The sequence below is a fragment of the Dermacentor andersoni genome, chromosome 2, assembly GCF_023375885.2.
Source record: "Dermacentor andersoni chromosome 2, qqDerAnde1_hic_scaffold, whole genome shotgun sequence".
Taxonomy (NCBI): Eukaryota; Metazoa; Arthropoda; class Arachnida; order Ixodida; family Ixodidae; genus Dermacentor; species Dermacentor andersoni.
Window position 1 is genome coordinate 190,730,132 of NC_092815.1, and position 10,135 is coordinate 190,740,266.

Sequence of the window (10,135 nt, forward strand, 5' to 3'; positions counted from 1 at the left end):
TACGTCGCCTAGACCGTCATATCGTTACATAAGAAAGTCATCTCCCAGGAAAGATCGTTATCCCGGCCGTCAGCCGACGATTAATACTCAATATTATGTTATAAGTATGGAATATATCATCAAACGTATTTATTGGCTAGAGCTTAGCTGACATCTTTCATCTCTTCATAAAAGCACTCCTGTTCAAAAGCGCTACCCAAGCAGCCGCTGAAGCAGTGAACGAACACGTCGTGAAACCGTATCTAACAGACCAATCAATTGAGATAGCAGGGCATGTGCGAAAAGTGCGAGAGACCTCGTCTTCTTAGGGCGAGGATCTAGGTGTCGTGTAGCTGTCACCCCGGCAAAATAGCGGTGTGCTCTGGCCTCCTCTCAAGCAGCCAACTCTCAATGCTGCCGGAGGCCGGTGTTCCGTTGGCCAAGCCTGCCGCTATCGCCGACGGCAAGTGAATGGATGAATGAAAGACAAAGAAAGAATGAATGAATGAATGAATTTATTTCAGTAAAGATCTAAGGAAGTGAATGTTGGCGTTATGGGGGTAGGCGTCCTGGAACACGTGCTTATCCTGTCTTCTTGCGGCACTGTTGATGGGTGATGCAGTCTCCCTCGGCCGTGCGGACATGACCCCTGAGGCAGACGCACTTGGCATGGCATGTCGCGACTCTACACTTTCGATCTTCTGGTTGACCACAGATGTTCTCGCATGGGGGGCCGCATCTTTGGTACGACTGGTTCTTCCCACAGCGTGAAGCCCGCCGCACCCGAAACGGACCTGCGTAGGAAATGGGTCTAGTAAAGATGCGCGCCAACTGCATGATTGGCGTAAGCGGTGTTTCGGTGAAAATTTATATTATATATATATATATATATATATATATATATATATATATATATATATATATATAGACAGAGTGCCCTAGGTGTGAACATATTGCGTGGAAATCCAAAATTGGAAGAGGTTTCACTAAACAGGTGGATTGCATCTGGTAGAAAGTAGCAGGAACTTGTTGTTTGAAATTTCGCGTCACATTGTGTTCAACATAGATTTCCCCTTCCGAAGGTAAAGTCGTCATTCTGTCGGGCGACGCATCATTCGCGCCTTGCGAGGTAAGGAATCGTGCAATTTTAATGAACTTCATATCCTTAATGTGCACAAATAATTCGGAAACGTGCTGCACTTAATTGATTATGTGCAGGAATTTGCACACCGAATATTTCGATCTTTGTGCACATGTGTAGGGCGCCCTTGGTGTTTCGGGATGATTGTTTCCACTTATGAACCATATGTTGGAGATCATGAGATTCCGCGCGCTGGCCAAAGCTCACAGCTCCACTGAACTTCGGAAGTTTCAAACTTTTCGCTGGTACATTCAGGTAAATTTCACTAAGGCAAACATGTGGCAATTCTCGAATGACAGGCGCTCGTTGTTCCAGTATTCGTGCGATAACCTAAGCCTACCTGTGGCAGTCGTCGAATAGAAGTCGCACAGTATTCTAGCATTCATAAAACAAATTCAGCGCACATGTGACATATGCATAATAGAAAGCGCAATACGAGCACACACGTTGTAATTGTGGAATAGACGGCATTCACTGCTCTAGGCGTTCGTTGAACATAAATGAAGATATTCCTACTCTCCTAGAAAGTTCAATGGTATCTCGCACAGTGTTGTCTTCTTCATGCTTTCAAATGTTTTCTGGAGCCTTCTACCGCGACAACAACAACAAAAAAAAAAACGGTTCTCGAGTAACGAAGTTACCAACAATTAAGTCAAATTTTCGAAAATCCTGGTGCAATGAATGTAGAATATTTCGCCTTTCACTCACCTAGCCACCGCAAGCAACGTCCCAGTCTTCCCCCTGTCGTAGCGAAAGGCCGATCTCCTGGTCTGTCACGATCACGTGACAGTAATCTGATTTATTTTCATCTCGTCCTTATTTTCTTTATAGCCAGTGCACTTACAAAGTTGTTTTTCTGTGTTCCGTCTCTATGTGCTCTCACTCTCTCTTTCTCTCCCTTTTCATCCTTATACCCTTTCCCCATTGGAGGACAGAAAACTGGACGCGCGCCTGGCTAACCTCCCTGCCTTTCCTCTCTTCTATTTCTATCTCTCTTTCCCGTGCAGAAATTCATGCGACTCACTGGATAGGTGGTGTCCAAATGCGCGTTTCAGCGAGTTTCCTCTGGCTGACAGAAACAGATCCCGAAAGCTATGGTTATGCGAACTTCATGCACCGGGAGAGATTGCGGAGCAGGAAACACGTTATGGCCGCCATTTTTGGACAGCATCGATTGTCAGGGTTATCGCTGATTATTCATTTGCCGCGGGTTCTTGTGTATGACACGGAAGCGCCACATGTGTGGTGTCATCACGCGGGCGGGCTCAGCAGCTCGTTCAACAAGAAAGACGCTCAGCGTTTTGTGTGAACTTCCAACTGTTCTTGCGGTTTGTATCATATATGCTACGACTGAAAATAACCTCAACGACCAAACGCATTACAGAACTCGGTGGTAGAATGTAGCGTTTGTTGACGGTTGAATAAACGGGACCGTCACACGTCCGTAAGCTCTGCAGCTAAACAGCAGACTTTCACTCACATATTGTGCAGGGGTAGAATTTAACGGCCACATTAATACCATACTTGGGAGCTTCAGCTCCTTGATTTGCTCAAAATAATGCACAAGTGCGCGTCGACTAGTGCGGCGCCACTAAGTGTACGCTTTGGCGCAAGTACGTAAACCGGTGCCGCTATCTCTCACAAAAACGGTGGAATGCGCGTTGCAATAATATTAGTGTGAGAAATGGTGCCACCGTAACCGCACACGACGCGCAATTTCACGTTATGGTGAGCCAAATAAACGTGCAAGGTTTACAAATGCGACTTCAGTCAGTACGCACTGAAAACTTCTGCTGCTCTAGCAAATTCGAGCGCAAATGTCCACCCGTTCAGCTGGATGAGTCGTGTACGCCTGCATATGCAAACATTAGCGTATAGCAATAATAGGAAATTCCTGTTTATATAATCTTAGCTAGTAATGCGCGAAAATCACCAATGTCATGCCTATTTGCGATACTTGGCATTAATAGCGCGGCCTGCGCACCTTGTTTACCTATTTGCAATGCCCAAACACAGTGGCAGACTGCTTAAAAGATAGTACCCTATATTACGTAATGTTATTATCATGGTGTTAAAGTATAAACGCACTCACCCAGGTCTTCGGCGGCACAGATGACCAGCACAGCCAGCAGAACGGCGAAGATCACGAAACGCGCCTGCATTCTTGTGTCCTGCATTTGTGTTTGTGCAAGTTGTGCTGATTAGTATTCTCTCTTACCTCTATTACCTCGAACTTATTCGCTGAAAACAGAAACTCGTTGCAGCAGTCAGACGCTGGTCTCACAAGACTGAAAAATGATGGGATAAATTCACAAAGCTTTCTGTTCGTCAGAGCTGTTCCTTCTTGGCCGCCTGCATTAACTGACAACTTCGCTCTCACTATTGGCAGACACCTTTTCGCACCTGCTCGTGTGGTGCAAGAACCGCTTCGTGAGGAGAGCTCCACAAGAAAACGAAAAGGCGCTGGTAACAATAAATCATGTCCAATAAAGGAGGCGAATATTACACATGCAGTTCTAATAATTCACTGGTTATACATTGTTTCACATATTCAGGGTGTTGTACAATATGGACATAGACTAAAAACTGCCTGTAGTTATGCCTGAATGAAACTTTAGTTAATTATTTGGACCTGTGTGACATACGTGAATGAAATGCGTTACTGAAGATGTGAAGGTGACGCTGAACTACCTAAAGTTCGTTGCGCAGACAGCTATGATGTATGCCTTCGCTTTTGCAACGTAGTTAGCGATGATTCTAAAGTAAAAGTCACCTCGTGCATAACTCACAGAATAGACAACTTTCCTTTCGCGCAGCAGTCTGTAGCCACTAATCACCAATTTTTGTTCCTTCCATGATGTTTAACCAGCTGCATATGGAGGTGATTTCTAAGGTGCGCGGCTAGATTGTTGAGAGCCAATGGAATGGTCTGTATGACATGCCAATCAAAAGAAGGTAAACAAAGTTTTTTTTCCTGGCGATTCGCTACTCTTATCACATTTGTTAATTAGAAAATGAGGAATATGGCAATAGTATGCAAAAAAAAAAAAAGCCAGAAGAGCAGCGTTCGCCGTGGCTCAAATATTTCACTTTCGCGATGGGACTTTCGATAAAACCAACTAGAAAAAGAAAAATATTGGGAAGCGTCATTCCTGCGACATCGACGCAGTACATTTTTTTTTTTTCAAGGCAAGGGAACATAAATACGAAATGTCACCCATAGCACACAGTACAAAATAAACACAAACACGCACGCGAAAGAAGCAAAAACAATACGCTGAATAAGGAAAATTCAAGGTAGAGTGATTTGCAGTGAGCGCATTACAAATGTTATCTAACATGTAGAATGTTGCATGCGATTGCATACTATTGCAATGTGTTACAGAAATAATTGAGAAAATTTGCGTTAAAATGATTGCATTAGGCCGTATATGATTGTGGTAATTTAATAAACTTGAAAACAATTAAGGACACGTAAGTTATAAATACGAGGTCTGTCCCAAAACTTCATGCATTACATTAAAAGAATATTCATTTCGCAATATTTCCGACACATCAATCAGGTTACCACCCAAATAGTCTGCATTAGACGCAATACGCTGGTGCCACGTCTTCTTACATTGCTAGAAGCACCCTTGGAAGTCCTTCTCTATTGAACACTTCAACAGCGACGTCGCGTCCTTTTCAAACTGTATTGACCTTCATGCAGTGCCGCCTCCGGCAACGTCGGCTCCGGAAACATTAATTTGCATATGGTGAACAAAAAAGCCACAGGAACTGAACCCGGCAAGCAGGGAGAATTTTCCAGCATAGCAATGAAAGTATGTGCCAAATACACCGTAATGTTGATATTATTATAAAGCGGCTAATATTCCTAAATAACATGCGCCGTTTATAAGAGCAAAGCAAATTCAGAGCTTTACATTAAAATGGAATATTAGGGGAGGGAGGGGGCGGCGAATACCCGAAGTTTCGAATGAGAGTAGAATATGACAAACTAAATACTCGTATTTGATAAGGAGCTATTCGCTGTTGTCGAATTCTTGAAGCTGACCAAATATATCGCGCCAACCTACTGCTGAATTCTTGCTATTATGAGTTGTCTGCTGATCGAACTGGCGCGAATTATCGGTAGTGCAAGAACGAGAAACGTTTTTCCAGCAATGCAGGTATAAAACGGGTAATGTACACTTTCTTTCAGACTTCGCTTCGGAGGGTTATTAGACAACATTTATTATTGCTAGTAGCATGTTTTTTACTGGTTTAGAAGGTCTACTCACGTAGCAGTTGTCGCTTTTATTCTACAAGCAGTCATGTTTTCCTTGTAATTGACCAGTTTAGATTTCTTTACGGGACACAACTCCTTCAGCAGCTTTCTTTCCCCAACCACTCATCTTATGTTACAGCAGCCATTCCCTATCTCTGGAAGCTTGTTTTCAACCAAACTCTACATATGTTAAGAAGCTGTCCATGCAGATTCTTTATTGACACGGAGTGATCGCTGAGTAAAGCTGATCGTGTGACTATATGATAGTTGTTTTTATTGAACTAGTGCGTACAAGCATGGTGCCTATATATTGCAAAATAAATATTGCACCTGTAAATGTATGCGCTTGCGTTTGACTATTCGACGTTCGGTACTTACTGTTCGTATTCCAGTCGCGTCAGATAAAGTTTAGATTCGTCCAAATAAATAAACCATGCAGCGATTCATTTCGAGGAGGATCCAATTTTTATGCCTGGTTAACCTTTTCTATCCAGCGTGTTGCTGACGTTTCAGCAAGAGCGGAATGACGCAGGAATGGCGGATGCTGCAGGAATGACGGGATGTGAGAAAACGCATTGTTCATTTGTAGCTGCTGTGGTGTAAGTTTAAAGCGTAGTGTAAATAAACATCGAATTGAAAAACACAGAAAGAAACACTTTAAAAACATTTAGTACAGCGTCGCCAGGGTAAAATGCCACCTCTTACTTCCATTTTCTCCCTTCTTTTTCTCTTTTTCTTTCTTTCTTTTTTTTTTGGGGGGGGGGGGAGTACGAATAAACAGGGTGTTGCTTGGGCGATTGGCCCTTGTGTATGTTGACGGCCGAATATCAACTGCGAAAGCAGAGATTTTCCATTTTTTACGACGGTTTACTTAGCGGCACCCGTTAAAACCATTTTGCAAAGTCCGAAATTATGTCTCTAAAGCAACCTTTCGTTCTTAAACCCCAAATTCAAAGCTGTTCACCGCCTTCAGAAATGACGGATTTTTCGTTTGGACTCACTCTACTTCGCGAAAGTTTTCTTCCTTTAGTTTTATTTCCTTTATTTCAAGCGTGATGTTATAAGGTGCCGTGCGGTTACACAAGAAGCTAACAACTGTTTGGCGCAGCACATTCCCGCCGGAGAGGAAATGCTATACTTAAAGGGACCGAGAACCACCGAGAAGTTGTGTGAGATGTCGGCGGGAGTGAAAAGGACAGTCAATTAAAACCGATAAATTTTAGCCTGCCGTTCACAGTCGGAACTGTAAATCTAAATTCGCACGCAATCTCGCCCCCCCCCCCCACCCCAAAGAAAAGACGATGCGCGGCGCGAACTGGCAGTGAAATTATACTTCAGATAAACGGATGCAATCATATTACTATGCGTAAGTCAGCTTTCGCTAAGTGGACCAGAATCATATTTGAAATATAGCAGTCATTACAGTGCATATGAGGTTGCCCTTTATTTCATGCGAAAATTGAGCTTAAAAAAATTACACTATCTAGTTGCGCTGCCTTTGCGGCCACGAGTTGAGCGGCAGAGCCGCGTTCGCCTTCTCTGCGTGGCGGCGCGCTTGTGTACTTTCGTAGTGAGTGTGAGTTTCGCGATGGTCTGCGGTCTCCTTGTGAGATGCGTAAATGCCATCGTCGACTAATTGTGCCCTAAATGGGTGCCAACACTACATAAATTGCACTACTGGCATGTCCTACCGTTTCCCACGAATGGCGGCCTGCAATCGCTGTCGCTCTCACCTTCCCCTGTTTCCAGCGTACGACTTCGTGGTCACAATGAAACGTGTTCCGCACCACTTTCGGCGTTACGACCGAAGAATTGCACACTATGGCCGGTAAGCGTTCCATTTTTGCATCAAAAAAGAAAAAGAAGGAAAAGAAATCGGTACGGCAAGAATAGTTGTCGGTCCCTTTAAGACGCATTGACGGGAAGAAGAGGTCCACCCTCTACATGCAAGGGGCTCTACACGTGACGAGAAGTCATAACCATAGTGAGTCAACTCAGTCCCGTGAAGAATTCCACATAGAATTTAGAAGGTTTGTTACGCAGCTTTGAATAGTTTCGCAGCGCAGGGTAATAAATGAAAGAAAGTCGGGGTACGTTCGCAACTACTACTCCGCGACTGCGCGTGACCGCGCTGGTGGGTGGAGAAGGAGCGGGGGTTCTCTGGGTGCGATGCCACGAATGATCGTTCTCATGATTCATCGGATAAGTGTATCCTATGAACACGCACTTATATGCAAGTCAAGGCTTCAGAAATCCTTTTCTTTGGCAGCAATCTGACGTCAGCGCTTTAGTGGGCATTGTTATAAACAGAGAAATATTTTTCAAACACTATACGAATAACTGCAGAAATATATATACCAAATTTGTTATTATAGGTTCATTACCTGCTGGATTTATGTGGCTGATGATAGTAGAAGTAGTAGTAGTAGTAGTAGAGGTGTTATACAAAGGGAGTGTCATGTGCAAGAAATATTCCCGCACTTCCCAGCAATGCCGACATTGAAGGGTTGCGTTTGGATCACGGACCGGTCGGTAGTCGAGCTAAGCGAGAGTGATAGCGAACTCTGGTGCACAAACACAATACTCGAAGAGGCAAAAGTGCACGCATTCTAGATTGCCTAGAACTTGGCATATGAGGATAAGCAAGATTATGTAGAGAGATTTACACTCATGAGGATCCCTTATTCCTAGCTATTCCTCGCTTTGGTATTTGCTCGAAAGATGCCGGAGAATTAGTAGTTTAACAAATACAAAGCGTACGTACTCTTACTTTTTAACTGTTTCACTGTTTGGCTCGAATATAAATAAAGAAACGTTCCTCAAGCTACGTTTAGCTTTGAAAGAGGATTGGGCGCTTCTATTTTAGATGCGATCGCTTCAGCGGTCTTTCTCATAGTGACGGCCGTTCATACAGACAAACATACACAAAGTTAATATTAAGCTTCGGTCTTTAACTTAAATTAAATGCAGATAAGGCGACATTCTTTGCCTGTGGCGTCGAACAGATTTTACTTCCAGCAAGCGGTACCTACAACACACAGACAGGATGATAGATAGATAGATAGATAGATAGATAGATAGATAGATAGATAGATAGATAGATAGATAGATAGATAGATAGCTGGATAGATAGATAGATAGATAGATAGATAGATAGATAGATAGATAGATAGATAGATAGATAGATAGATAGATAGATAGATAGATAGATAGATAGATAGATAGATAGATAGATAGTGTGGAGAAATCTAGCCTATAAATTTCAGCTCCAGGGATGGATCCCGAATCTCAGGCCTGTATAGGTCACTGGCGTTCACTTTGATCATTGCACTGTATCCCGCTTTCGACAGTATTTTTTTTCACCCGCCGTGGTTGCTTAGTGTCTAGGGTGCTGGGCTGCTAAGCCCAAGGTCGCGGCATCAGATCCCGGCCATGGCGGCTGCATTTCGACGGGGGTGAAATGCGGAAACACCCTTTTACTTAGATATAGGTGCACGTTAAAGAACCCCAGGTGGTCCAAGTTATTCCGGAGTCGCCCACTACGGCGTGCCTCATAATCAGATCGTGGCTCTGGCACGTAAAACCCCATGATTTGATATTTCTTTTTGTTTTTTTTTCCCGCTCGCCAAAGTGACGAACTCCAAATCAGCACTTTCCGAAATCCCTGTCACACCTGTGCTCTAGGGCCTCACAAGGGGCTCATACGATAGGCAGTACTGCCGCAGGATACCATGTGCGACGCAAATTACGGACAGTTGTAACATAAAGGCATTACAGAGAGCATCACTTCAGCGATTTAAACGAATGACGATGCCGGGATGCACCGTTTCATTGCGCTAATTTAGGTAGCGCTTACTCACGTTAAGTCGGCGTAGGTCGAGAAACCCGAAGAGACACCAGAAGTTCGCTACGGTAGGTTTGCACAACAGCGGTTCTTTGTGCTCAGCAGACGCTTCCCCCACGTGCATACCGTTTGCACGAGGCGTGTGTTTATAAAGACACAACGCCGGGAGAGGAGGCCCACCATTCCCCTTTCTCGCCGCCTCGGGGGAAGGGAGCGAGCGAAACAAAACCACAATTGGCGCAGAGCAGCGGCAGCCTTGGCTTCGGCGGCCTTCGCGCAACCGCGTGTCCAGCCTGTGTAATAAGCCACGTCTCGCACGCACCGGTTCTCCCGGTTGGACGCCGACTCTTCGGGAGATCCCGAACTCGTAGTAAACACGCGCGTGCCAACCGAGACATTCGCGCGCTATCTTCGCGGCAACGTGAGCAGCATACCGCAATTTGAGCAGATCGGCTTGTTTTGCGTCGAGAGCCTTTATGTACAGTTTATATATATATCTTGTGATCACAATATTTACTTTCATCTTCCTAATTGGTACTATCATCACCATCACAAGCAGTGTTTACTTTGTCATCGTGGAATTATACATACATACATACATACATACATACATGCATACATACATACATACATACATACATGTGTGTGTGAGAAACCGTAAAAATCAGAATATAGATCGAACATTTTTGCAAAATGCCGCGGCAAAAAGTTGAACCCCGTCATATGTACCGGTCATCTCTTGCTGGTTTATGCCGGCTTTTTTCTTGTTTAATTTAATTAGAATTAAAGTTCGGGGGCGATGACCTCTATTCCGGTTTTCACCGTATATATATATATATATATATATATATATATAATATATATATATATATATATATGTGTGTGTGTGTGTGTGTGTGTGTGT

General features: G+C 43.9%; 1 long non-coding RNA gene across 1 annotated transcript; it reads right to left on the minus strand.

The window, feature by feature from the left end:
* Nucleotides 1-476: 476 nt before the first annotated feature.
* LOC126540295 (uncharacterized) lies at nucleotides 477-9,366 on the minus strand. The gene is made up of 3 exons (XR_011892883.1): nucleotides 9,248-9,366; nucleotides 3,213-3,291; nucleotides 477-773 (listed from the first exon to the last, which is right to left on the minus strand). It is a non-coding gene; the product is annotated as an uncharacterized lncRNA (long non-coding RNA).
* Between the last annotated feature and the right edge of the window lie 769 nt (nucleotides 9,367-10,135).